The 14142-nt window shown below is 37.0% G+C and overlaps 1 protein-coding gene across 12 annotated transcripts in view; it reads right to left on the bottom strand.

Moving 5' to 3' along the window:
* The window catches only part of ATP2B1 (ATPase plasma membrane Ca2+ transporting 1), a 138201-nt gene that overhangs the window by 98081 nt on the left and 25978 nt on the right, over window positions 1-14142 (bottom strand). For 3 of the 12 annotated variants that reach the window (XM_080659678.1, XM_080659672.1, XM_080659679.1), the window contains exon 2: window positions 2237-2329. The exons of the other annotated variants lie outside the window; for them this stretch is intronic. The gene's annotated coding sequence lies outside the window, so the exon portion shown is untranslated. The remainder of the gene's footprint in view (window positions 1-2236; window positions 2330-14142) is intronic. 12 annotated transcript variants of the gene reach the window in all.

The raw sequence follows: 14142 nt of genomic DNA, 5'->3' as shown, positions 1-14142 counted from the left end.
AACCTGAGGTAAGAACAAGGCTGAAATGTCTCAAAAGGACAGAAAAGAGCACAGTGTACATGGCAGAGAACAGTAAGGGATGAGTTGAAAGAGTTGGAAAGGACCAGACACTGTGAAGGCCCTATAGGCATGGCAAAGAGTTTGAATATTAATAACAATGTGATACTGTCTGATTTGTGCTTTATGATTATTCTGGCTTCTATGAAAAATGAATCAGAGTGGGAAAAGGAAATAAAACCGCATCTACTTTTTAAAAAAATATATATTTCTTTATTGATTTCAGAGAGGAAGGAAGGAGAGATAGAAATATCAATGATGAGAGAGAATCATTGATTGGCTGCCTCCTGCACACCCTCCACTGGGGATCGAGCCCGCAACCCAGGCATGTGCCCTTGGCCGGAATCGAACCTGGGACCCTTCAGTCCGCAGGCTGACGCTCTATCCACTGAGCCAAGCTGGCTAGGGCAACCGCATCTACTTTTGTCCCTTTTTCTTGTTAGGCAAGAAAATGAAAATCATAACATCTCCAAAACAGTGTAGGGAGTCAAGGACAGACACTGCATCAAGCAAAACTAATGACCTATCAACTGCCCGCCCCCCCCCCCCACAATGAAACAGTCTGTATAAAAGACTTTAAACACTGACCACATCGATGAATGATGATGATAAACAGAATGACTTGTGACCTAAAATAAAGGTGACTAACATAGTGCCTTAAAAACAAACAAAAACCCAAACTTCAAACCATAGTGATTCCACAATGGAAACCAATCCCTTCATGGAATATAGAAGGATTAAATGATGTGACTCTAAAAGTTTTTAAGGGTCTTTTTTTTTTTTTTTTTTTTTTTTTTTAAGTGGCCACCTGACCTCCATTCATGTTTTCTTCTAGTGGGTAGAGAAAGAAGGACTGGTCAGTAACATTCAGAGATGGCTCAATGACTAATGGGTCTGCTAATTAATTAAGCCTTATTCCTTTCTCACCTTTATACTGTTATTCATATTATTTATCCTTCCAAAAACATTTCTTTGCTCCTTAAATGAGCCTTATGCTCTAAAGCCTATTTAAAATTGGCTGGGGAATCAGAAGTGGCAAGGATGGGCATCCATACAGTAAGATTTCATGCATCTTCTCCAATACGTTTGGACAGTAAGATAACAGCTTTATGACTAAGAATACGGCCTCTGATCATGAAAAGTAGGAATCTATCTTGTGTCTCTGTCTTACTAACACAAATCAGGAATTGTGTTAAGAAGGAACTGAACTTGTATACTGCCAGAAAAGCTCAATATCAGCTGTGCAAAACGTCAAAATAAATTTGGCATAAATTTTTAAAATTTAAGCAAATAACTCTAGAGAAATTATTTGCAACTTATTCTCCAAGGGCTCCTTATTCACATATTTATAGACATTGTGGTAGTCAATATGCTAGGTACCCATCAAAATGCAGTACTTTGTGAAATCAGGTATTTTACAGGAATCATGAAGTTCTTCTGTTGAAGCTGCTAACTAGTGACACTTAACATTTATAATTCCCATTTATTTCATAGTTACTTACATGCTTCCTTGGCTTCTACTTAAAACCATACCTTGATTTATACTCCTGAGTAGATCCAAAATGCTTAAGGCATTAAAAACATTCCTTGTTTCATTCTCTCAGGAAAAGGTAAGCATTACACTTACTTTCAAGCCAAGTTCAGGAAAAGCATTTGAAGATGTTCTATGGCAGGAGTTAGCCAAAATCACCCAGACTGTTTTGTTAAAGCCTAAGACTAAGAATGAGTTTTTAAAAATAGTTTTAAAGCGTTAAGAAAAAAATGCAACAAAGACTATATACATGCTCAGGAAAGCCTAAAATAATTACTATCTGACCGTTTACAGAAAAAGTTTGCTGGTCTTTGGTCTGAGGCAAGCAGTTTCCCAAACCAGCTCTGTATCCAAATTATCTACACACACACACACACACACACACACACACACACACACACACACACACACATATATCACAGTCCTAGGCTTCACTCCATACCAATAGAATCAGAGTCTCCAGGGTTAGGATCTAAGAATCTTAATTTTAAAAGCTCCTCTGGAACTTCTGAATCAGGAAGGATAATGGTAGAAGCCTGAATCCCGATCTCTCTCTCTCCTAAAAATATAAAATCACAAAGATGCAAATAAAACCACACATGACCTCTGTTATGACTAGGAGCCAGAGTACCACAAACTTCAAATTACCTTTAAGTAGAGAAATAAACACCAAAATCCAACAGAGATCCCACTGCCTCTGTGAGGATGTGGGTACACAGCGCGGGAGAGATGCTTGAGACACTATGAAAAAGAGAAGAGGGGAGCAGATGACACAGACGAAGCACAGAGAAAAACCGCTCACAAAAAAAGGAAGTCCAACATCAGATCAGGTGTCAAATACTGAACACTGGAATTTGGTAGTTTACAACATCTGCTACACAGGAGGAGATTAGAAGGGAACAGCAAATGCTTGCAGGGGAAACACAGATCAATAGAGAAGGGAGGTACCCCTTGGAAATAGTGCAGTGAAGGAAAAATTAAGAATACTGCATAAATCAAAGAGAAAAAGAATCAAATTCCTGCCTAATTCCCTTCACTACTATCATCCATTAAAAAACAAAAACAAAAAAGCACTTTGCCATTTTGACAGGAGACATTTATCAGCTAAGAACTTTGTCCACTAAATGCCTAGGAAGAGGGGGTAGGGAAAATCAATCCAATTCCATAAAAGCTACTGGAGGAAGAAAACAGACAATGCAAATCACAACATTTCAGCTGAGAAACATTCTCCCCACAAGACAATGATAACACACACCAAAAACAATGAAAGATTAGAAATTATAAAGCAACACTTCAAATTGAATTGAATAACCTCAAGCAAGTATTTGGAGATAAAAACTACAACCAAAAATTCAAAAACTAAAAACAGAAGTAAATAAATATCCAGTAAGAAAGGCAATAGAAACTGATCAATCTCTGAGTCGGAATGAGAGAAAAAGAAGACAAAACCATTTGTGAAATTAAGAATAAATTAAAAAATGCTCAAGGGTGAGTGAACCTAAGTGAAAATTTAACAAGAGATTGAAGAAAGGCAAAAAAAAAAAAAAAAAAAAAATAGGAGAATGAAAATGAGATAAAGAATGGAGTAAAAAGGATCAGAAAAAAAGTCTGAAAAGTAACACATGCAAGAGAGATCCAGCATTGTATAACTGGAGTCCTTTAAGAAAACAATACAATGAAACTGAAATATTATTTAAAATTATAATTCAAGAAATCTTTCTAGAAATGAGAGAAAATCTAAACCACATTTGGTTCACTGTATACCTGGAAAATTTAACCTGGAACAATCTACTTCAAGATACATCTTAGTGAAGAACTTTTAAAAGTAATAAAACTAGACTTCAGAAGCAATACATACATACATACATACATACATATATATATATATATATATATATATATATATAAAAGACAACTGTGGAACGCATTTTCAAGAAAATTAAGAATGTGGGAGCAAAGCTTTCCTTCAAATATCAAGTGTATGGGGGGAAAACAGTTTTGAATATACAAGGACTCAAGAATACTACATACACATGCTGTTGCTAAAAACTTACAAGATACCCTTCAACCAAGAGATACCTGGAAAGCTTTAGTAAAGGACTAATGTGCGCATTCAATATATTTAAATTTAGAACTACGACAAAGCTGGAAACATAGTTAAAAGAACGGACTGTACATCTTATATATAACACCGACAGAAGAAAGAATGCACGATACCATAAATAAAATGATAAAAGAGGAAGTAACTATTTATGCAGAGGTAATTTCAAAAAACAGGTTGAAAACCTAGATGAAATGGTTAATTTCCTATCAGCTTACCAAAACTGACTATAGCAGAGATGAGGAAACGAAAAGTCACTAAAGAAAAACCTCCACAAAAGAACATCAGGTCCAGAGGGTTTCATGAAGGAATTCTATCAAACCTTTCAAGCCCCAACGCTACATAAATTGTTTCAGAGACTAGAAAGTAAAAGCTTTCAATTTCTTTTAAAGTAACTATAATATCAATATCTAAACCTAATAAAGACAGATTAAAATTCAGACCAATATTAATTTTGAATATTAATTCTAACGTTTTATTTAGGGTTTCTGTAAACAGATTTCCAATACCATGTTAAAAACAAACAAACAAAAAACAGAATGCCAGAGTGATATTTATACCAGGAACACAGATAGTCCAACATTAGAAAATTAGTAAATAGGAATGAATGAATACTTAACATGATAAATTATATGTATCTCAATCCTAAAGTCAGTATCTTTTTAAAAATATATATATTTTTACTGATTTCAGAGAAGAAGGGAGAAGGAGAGAGAGAAATTGAAACATCAATGATGAGAATTATTGATCTGCTGCCTCTTGCATGCTCCTTACTGGGGATCGACCCACAATCAGGGCATGTGCCCTGACCAGGAATCAAACCATGATCTCCTGGATCAACCACTGAGTCACACCGGCCAGGTCTAAAGTCAGTATCCTAATGGGAAATACAAAAGAGGCAGGTCAGAAACAAGAAAAGAATGTCCACCACATTCATTATTATTTAACATCATTCTAAAGCCAATGAATTAGACAAAAGAAAACAACTAGAGATGTAAGAACTGGAGAAAAGTAAAATAATCTCTATAGAAGACATTATAATATATCTCAAAAACCCTAGATTCCAGAACCAAAAGAATTAATGAAAACTAACTTGAAACAATTAAGTCATAAGTATTAAAATGAACATGCAAAAAACGATGGCCTTCATATACACAACTAATACCTAATTAGAAAATGTAATGGAAAACTCCATCACAATATCCATAAATAAGATTAAAAATACTTAGAAATAAACTTAAGAAATGTTTAAAATCTATGTAAGAAAATCCTGTAAACACTCTTGAAAGACAATAATGCAGACCTGAACAAAAAATGGAGAAAAGGTTCCGTGCTCATGATTAGGATATATCAACATCATTAAGAGGTCAGTTTTCTCTGAGGCAATTTATAAATTCATGCAATCCAAATAAGAACACGCTTTTTTTCTGGAACTAGACAAGTTAATATTTAAGTTTATATGGAAAACTAAACATACAAGAATAGCCAGGAAACCACAGCAAATGAAGAGCTATGATGGGAAGATCAGCCCTACCAAATATTAAAACATACTGGAAAGTCCCTATGAATAAAACACTGTGGTGCTGATATGTGAAAGACCAATGGACTAGAATAGAAAGTCTAGAAATAGACCCAACTACATATTGAAAGTAGCATATGATAATGGTAATAACTCAAAATACTTGAGAAGGAGGTTAAGCAAAGATAGGCTTTTTCATAAATTGTGTAAGGACAACTGAACTGTTATTTAGACATACATACAATTAGATCTATAAGATCTAAGACCACATAAGAATAAATTCCAAATGGATCAAAGTAATGAATATAAAAATTAAAAGAAAACTTAAGTAAATCTCCCTGTAACTAAAATGTAAGGAAAAGTTTTCTTACTATGACTTAAAATTCGGAGGCATTAAATAAGATTAATAAATTTGATCACAAAATTAAACTTCTACATGGTAAAATACAACATAAGCAAAGTCAATCTCTTACCCTTTGAGACAGCATGGAGGGACCTGGAGAGTATCATGCTAAGTGAAATAAATCAGTCAGAGAAAGACAAGTATCAAATGATCGCACTCCATATGTGGAATCTAAGTACTAGGTGTATCAGTTAATAATGCGAATTTTTTTCAATAGATGGAGTCACACATATGTTGATGTATATGAGATTTGATATGTATGCTATTTTGTTGTATTGACAGCAAGCTTCAAAACTTCATATGTCAAATTTGCTGAAGGTGTTAACATCATAGATATATTTTTTTAAATATATTTTATTGATTTTTTACAGAGAGGAAGGGAGAGGGATAGAGAGTTAGAAACATCGATGAGAGAGAAACATCGATCAGCTGCCTCCTGCACACCTCCTACTGGGGATGTGCACACAACCAAGGTACATGCCCTTGACTGGAATCGAACCTGGGACCCTTCAGTCTGCAGGCCGACGCTCCACCCACTGAGCCAAACCAGTCAGGGCATTTACGCTTAAAAATGTCGAATTTCGTGCCAAAAAAAGAGCATTTGTGGGAAGTTTTAATTCATTATTTTGAAGAAAAGTGCTGCTGAAAGTTATTATATACTTCAGGAAGCTTATGGTGAACACGCTCCATCTCAAGATACTTGTAAACGCTGGTTTAAATGCTTTAAAAGTGATGATTTCGATGTGAAAGACAAAGAACATCCAGGTCAACCGAAAAAGTTTGAAGACCAACAATTACAAGCATTATTGGTTGAAAATGTGTGTCAAACTCAAAAACAACTTGCAGAAAGATTAAACTTGCTCAGCAAACAATTTCCGATCGTTTACAAGCAATGGGAAAGATTTTAAAGGAAGGAAAATGGGTGCCACATCAACTGAACGAAAGACAAATGGAAAACCAAGAAGTTATCAGTAAAATGTTGCTTCAATGCACGAAAGAAAGTCTATTTTGCATCGAATTGTGACTGGCGATGAAAAGTGGGTTTATTTTGAGAATCCCAAACATACAAAATCATGGGTTGATCCAGGTCAACCATTGAAGCATAGTGGTCCCTCCTTTGGAAAAAATGCTGTTTGAAACTGCTGTTTGAACTACTCTGTTATTCTTAGTCTCTTATTCTGTAGGTCAACTTTGTTATTTTTAGACTGTAAAATAACTTTGTTTTTAGCTTGAATAATAGAAAAGATAAACTTAACTGTGTGACCTTGCAAGCTAGCCATCTAAAGGGGCTGACACACTGATACTGATAATAATTCCCATATTCTGCCAAAGTGTTAGTTCATCCAAGGTTACAGGTGTCTATATAGATATGTACTCAAAGTTACAAGTTATCTGTATAGATATGACAGGTTTTTGTTAGATATGATATATACTCAAGGTTACAAGCTGTCTTACACAAAGAACTAGAATATAAAAAGGAAATACTCCCTCCTGTGTTTGTTCAGAATTTGACAGAGGTAATCTGCTCTGAAACTGTGCACAATAAAGATGACTCCTAACTAATTGGCTGATTAAGGTGTCTTTCCAGCTTGCTGACTTGCGATACAACACCATCAACATTGACTGCAAGGCCAAATCGCTTCGGAAAGAAGACAATGCTCTTAATTGGTGGGATCAGGATGGTGTGGTGTATTATGAGCTTCTAAAACCAGGTGAAACCATTAATACTGATTGCTACCGACAACAAATAATCAATTTGAACCATGCTTTGATCGTGAAACAACCAGAATGGTCCAGAAGACACGGCAAAGTAATTTTGCTTCATGATGACTCACCATCACACACTTCAAAACCAGTGAAAGATATGTTAAAAAGATCTTGCCCAGGAAGTATTAACCCACCCGCTGTATTCACCAGACCTTGCTCCTTCAGATTACCACTTGCTCTGACTGATGGCACACGCACTTTCTTAGCAGCACTTCAAAACATACGAAGAAGTGGAAAATTGGGTCTCTGAATGGCTTGCCTCAAAACAAGAAAAGTTCTATTGGTATGGTATCCACAAATTACCTGAACGATGGGGGAAATGTGTAGCTAGCGATGGACATTACTTTGAATAAAGCACTTTTGATGTTTTTCTTGAAATTATTGTGTTTTCTTTGATTACAAAATCCACATTATTAACCAGTACAACTAGTAACAAAATAAACTGATGAACAGAGTGGATCCAGAGACACAAGCATGGAACAGAGTGTGGAATCTCAGAGGGAAGGCGGGGGAGAGTGGGTGGGAGGTAATCAATCAAAGACCTTGTATGCATATATGCATAACCCATGGACACAGACAGGGTGCTGAAGGCCTGGGAGAGGGGGGGGGCTGGAGGAGGTCAATGGGGGAAAAAGGGGACATATGTAATACTTTCAACAATAAATAATTATTTTTAAAAAGACATAAATAGCAAATATGGAAAAGTATTAGCAATATCACAGAAAAGAGGCTACTTCCCCTAATATATTGAAGAAAATTTTTAAATTGAAGAAACAGACAAAACATCCTATAGAGCCGAAACCGGTTTGGCTCAGTGGATAGAGCGTCGGCCTGCGGACTGAAAGGTCCCAGGTTCGATTCCGGTCAAGGGCATGTACCGTGGTTGCGGGCACATCCCCAGTGGGAGGTGTGCAGGAGGCAGCTGATCGATGTTTCTCTCTCATCGATGTTTCTAGCTCTCTATCCCTCTCCCTTCCTCTCTGTAAAATATCAATAAAATATATTTTTAAAAAATCCTATAGAAAAATGAGCAAAAGTCACAGACTATTCACAAAAATATAAAAATAGCCCTTAAAAGGGGGGAAATATATTCAATATAACTTATAAGAGAAAAGAAAATTAAAACTATGGTGAAATACCATCTCTGAACAACCACATTAACAAAAACCCAAAAGTTGGAAAATGTACTATTTATAGTGAGGCCTTGGGACAACAAATCAATTCATGAGCAATTTATGCAAAATGTTTGCGGCAGTTTTAAAACATAGTCATAAAGTTTTTGACACTACTCCCATGGAGAGGTGGGGTCTATGTCCCCAACCTTTAATCTGAGCAGACTTGTGACTGCTTCCCCCCATAGTGTCAGAGAATCAATATTAATGGAACTTCAAGCTAGGCTACAAAAGGTTGTATAGCTTCTGCCTGCTTGTCTTGAAATACTCATTCTCCTGAAGATCCCTCTAAGAACAGAGGTTGCCAATTCTGTGAAGAAGCCCAAGCTACACTGAGAGACCACCCTGGTTGACAGTCTGAACTGAGTCCCACGTTAGTCTTCTCAGTCCAGTCTGCCATACAGGGTGAGGCAAAAGTAGTCTTATATCTGTATGTGAAATGGAGTTTATTCTTATATTACTTATGAATTATTTTACATACAAACTGTAAACCTACTTTTGCCCCATCCTGTATAATTCTAGCTCCTAACTGTTGTCATTGTCACCTCCCAGCCATCTGAGACTTCCCAGTGGGAGCTGCAGACACTGTGAAGCAGAGACAAGCCATCCCACTGTCCCGTATGCAATTTTCTGATCTAGAATCTAAAACTGTAATTCAAGGATTGTTGAGCACAATTAAGTTTGGGGTGGTTTGTTAAGCAGCAATAGATAACCAGAATCTGGCATATCTCTACAGAAGGGAATCTGACAATAGCCAATAAAAACACTATTAATTTACTCTTCATCTCAGCAATCTCACTTCTAGGAATTTATTTTGAAGATATATCTTAACAGCATGAAAATACATATGCACAATGTTATTCATTGCAGCATCATTTATCACTTCAAAATTCTGTGCAAACAGAGGAGAGTGGTTGCACATTCAGCAGAACATCACACAGGTATTTTTTTTTAAAAAAAGAATGTTGACAATGTCTACAAGCCAATATAGAGGGATTTGCAGGATACATTAAGTAGGGAAACAAGCAGAATGCAAAACATACACTACTTTTTATGTAAGAAGGAAGAAACAAGAAAACTATACGTAAGTCAGTTCATTTGGGGGGAAAGAAACACAGAAAGAATAAACCAAAAAAACAAAACAAAACATAAGAAAACGGATGACTTGCAAAAGGAGCAGAGGTGGGAGGGGTGAATGGAAAGAACTGACAATTTCAAGTATACATTTTTTATGCGTAGTTTTTGGCTTTGGAAGCACACTAGTGTTCTACTTATTCAAAATATAAAATATAAAGAAAAAGGGTCAGGGAAAGGGGCTAAAACAGAATACAACATAAGTAAATGAACCCAACTGTATCTCAAATGAATAAAATGACCACTCTAAGGAGGAGGGAGAGAACCCAATGCAAGTTACTTTTAGACAAAGTATACTATGTTATACACACACACACACACACACACACACACACACACACACACACACACACACACAGAGAGAGAGAGAGAGACTGACTTAGTCTGGGGGTGGGGGGAGAAGGAGTATAAACAAACCTTAAACGTCTCTTAGTGCCTTTGTCTGTCATAGCGGCATGGATGTAGAAGTTCTCAAATATATCATGTACAGCACAGACCAGTGGTCAGCAAACTCATTAGTCAACAGAGCGGCAAACCGCGGCTCAGCCGCAGTTTGCCGACCACTGGAATAGACTAAGCAAAGAATTAAGTGTTCATGTTGGGAGCTACGGTTGTCTGTGGAAGTAGAGACAAAAAGGGAATGTGAGAAGGCTGGCCTGAAATGAAAGCTATCAGTATGAATTCAAATATATATTTATACATTTAAAACATGTATACACACATATACCAATAGCATACACATGTCTACATACTTCTTAAAATATCTCTAAGTTTCTCTAAGGAGGGAAACAGTGGTCATTTACCCATGACTATAAAATGAATTAGGACTGTTTCAAGACCCAGCTAAAATCAGCCACACCAAGAGAGGAGCATTTCTTAAAAGAAATGTTGGTTATTCTGGAGCACCTAATACAGATGTTCACTCACAAAAACTTAATCTTCTCTTAGTCCATTTGACATGAATTGAGGAAAGGGAACTTGGCTTTCTTCCTTCCCTTTCCCTCTTATCTGCTATCCCATATTAATTTAATGGGAACTCCCAGAACTCAGGCTAGTAGTACTAGTGACTTAGATTCAATTTTGGATTTTGTTGACCAATTGTTTATAGTTCTATTTCTATGAAAAAATGTTTCCAGTACTAAATCAACAAAAATGAACTTTCGGGGCACAACCCAATTTACTCATTGCTTACACTTTACCCAAATGGTCCATTTAAACTAGGTACACATTACATTCTGAGCTTCAGGCACCACTCTACCTAATTCATATTTTTCACTGTAGCCTCTGCCTTTGCCCTCTTCTGTTGGGACAAAGTCTTCCAATTCATAGATGCAATTTAATACAATGGTCCGGACATGTCTCACCAAGAGAGGGAAATACAGCAAAGATTTGAAGGATGTGAAAAGTATTCTGGGAATTAAATTCCTTAATGACAGTCTAGAGTCAATTTTTCCTCCCATTACAGACAACAGAAATGCTTGCTTTCAACCTCCTACCAAAATACCTCTTTAACTCATTTAACTGAGACTAAACGCAGCGGCCAGTAAGTAAAACCAGTATTTCTTCAACATTCCCACTACATCTGCGATTTCTCACTTTAGTCCATCTCACTACTTCCATCCCACATGAGAGAATTTCCCCTATTTCAGGGGCATAATTCACCAACTTCCCTCAATCAAAACAGAGAATATGACATCAGTGATTTTCCAAGTATGGTCCCCAGACGTAGCAGCATCAGCATACCTTGAAGCCTGTTAGAAATGCAAATTCTTAGGCCCACTCCAAACCTCTTCAATTAGAGCCTCTGTGGGTACGATTCAGCAATGTGTTTTAACAAGACTGCCAGGTGATTCCGTTGCATGCTCAAGCTTGAAAACCATTTTCTATTTGACTAAAATTATACTTTAGAGTGAATTTCTTTGCTTTCCTAGTTATAGAGACTGAGTTGTGGCTCCTCAAAATTCATAAATTGAAGCCCTAACTCCCAATGTGGCTGTCTTTGAATAGAGGGCTTTTTAAAGAAATAATTGGATTTAAATGAGGTCCTAAAGGTGAGATCCAATACAACTGGTGTCCTTATAAAAGGAAGAGACAACAGAGAGGAGCACAGAGAGGAAAGGCCATGCATGGACATAGCAAGGCAACCATCTACAAGCCAAGATGAAAGGCCTCAGGAGAAAAGAAAACCTCCCAACATCATGACTTTAGACTTTCAGCATCCATAATGGTAAGAAAATAATTTTCTGTTGTTTAAGCCATCCGGCCTGTGGTATTTTGTTATGGTGACCCTAGCAGACTAATGCATTCTCGTTTACCTCAAACAATATTTACTTTTAATGGTTTTTTCTCTCTAGGTATGAACTGCAAATACTGGCCACTGTGAAAAGAAAATTCTCTGAACTTTCCTTAAGCATCTGCAAAACTCGTTCTTCATTAATCTTTCACCCATTTTCGATGACAAAGGAAGGGTTATTTTATACCCCACTCCCCTGAGAAGATAAACCAGAAGTGTATCCTGATTAGCCTGTGAGAAATCTATTTTGAAGAAAAAATGGTACTGCTTACGATATCTACAAATACATCCTTAAATGTGACTGTGGGCTACTCTTTACCCTAAGCAAAGAATACACCACTTTCTCAAACTTTTATCCACTATTCTCCCCTAATACAAAAATGCCAGATAACTACTATGCTTTCGAGTGCACTCACTTTTACCTTAGTTCATAGTTAAGAACTTTTTTCTTTTATCCAATGTAATGGAGCACATCATTAAATCTTCCAAAAAAAAAATGTAAAAGGCCATTTTAGCAAAAATAGTGCTGCACTGAGTACATTCTTCATTAAAAAATATTAACATATTAGTATTAGCTGCCCTAGCTGGTTTGGCTCAATAGATAGAGTGTCAGCCTGAGGACTGAAGGGTCATGGGTTTGATTCCAGTCAAAGGGATATATCTGGTGTGTAGGCTCAATCCCCAGCCCTAGTAGGGGTGCATGCGGGAGGCAACCAATAAATCAATGTTTCTGTCTCTCCCCCTCCCTTCTACTCTCTCTAAAAATCAATGAAAATTCCTTGAGTGAGGTCTCTCTCTCTCTCTCACAAACACACATACACGTGTGTGCCAACCATATTCCTAAACAACCTAACCAGTCCAAGAGCACTCTGCAGACACGGGCCATTTCCACATGCTTCACAATGCTCATAGCAATGCATGGCCTATTTGGGTTCAATCTCAACATAAAACTACACGACTGGAAACAGTTTCAAACAGTTTCAAGTGTGTGGTGTGTGTGCACGTGTATGCACAGATTCATGTAACAAATTTAGATTAGCTAAATTGACAGTATGTACCACTGCAGTGGCCACATATATACTTAAGAGACAACAACTAGGTATTAATCCAAATAAAAATAGGATCCTGTCTCTACCATATATCCATAATTAATTTACCATAGCACCTTTATGGTGTTATTTGTATCTTCTATAAATAAAAATTACTAGCCTCTTTCAACTTACAACTCCAAGCTAATCACCTAGTCCTTTTCTTAAATAACTAGAAGCCCTGTACAAGACATTTGTGCACTGGGTGGGGGGAGGGAGGGGTCCCTCAGCCTGGCCTGCGTCCTCTCACAGTCCAGGACCCCTCGGGGGATGTCCGACTGCCAGCTTAGGCCTGTTCCCTACTCACCTCTAGTACTGGGGAGCGGGCCCAAGCTGGCAGTTGGACATCCCCCAAGGGGTCCTTAAGCACTACCGCGGAGGTGGGAAAGGCTCCCACCACCACCGCTGTGCTCGCCAGCTGTGAGCCCGGCTTCTGGCTGAACTGCGTTCCCCCTGTAGGAGCACAGTGACCACCAGGGGCAGCTCCTGCATTGAGCGTGTGCTCCCTAGGAGTCAGTGCACATCACAGCGACCGGTCGTTCTGCTGCTGGGTCGATTTGCACATTAGCCTTTTATTATATAGGATACTGACAATATAATTTTCTTATAAACTACCACACAAAATCCTTTTAAAAATAATATAAAACTAATTAACTAGAACATAACCTGAATTATTATTTAATTAAAAATTTCTGACTCCAAGTTAAAGAGGCAGTCAAGTTTATAAATGAGATCAGTTTTAAAAACACATTCCAAACATTATGGGAGAAATATAAAGATAGCTCATTCTTCTTACTATACATCATCTGATGAAGAATTGATGGGTAAGAATTATAATACTGAGGAACCTGACTAAAAAGAAACATTAAGTTTTATCCATACCCTCTATTTGCTAAAACAGAAAAATACTAATATAGTGGGTATAAGATCAACAGAGAATGAAATAAACGTTATTCACCCAGCAATTTTAGTTGCTAGATTTTACTAGTGACAATATTTGCTTTTAAAATGTTTACATCAAACCTATTACGCTTCACATATCTATTTCAAGAACACTGAAAGATGTCAAAATAAGGA

Source organism: Plecotus auritus, assembly GCF_963455305.1.
Source record: "Plecotus auritus genome assembly, chromosome: 3".
Lineage (NCBI taxonomy): Eukaryota > Metazoa > Chordata > Mammalia > Chiroptera > Vespertilionidae > Plecotus > Plecotus auritus.
This window is presented reverse-complemented; position numbering and strand designations above follow the sequence as displayed.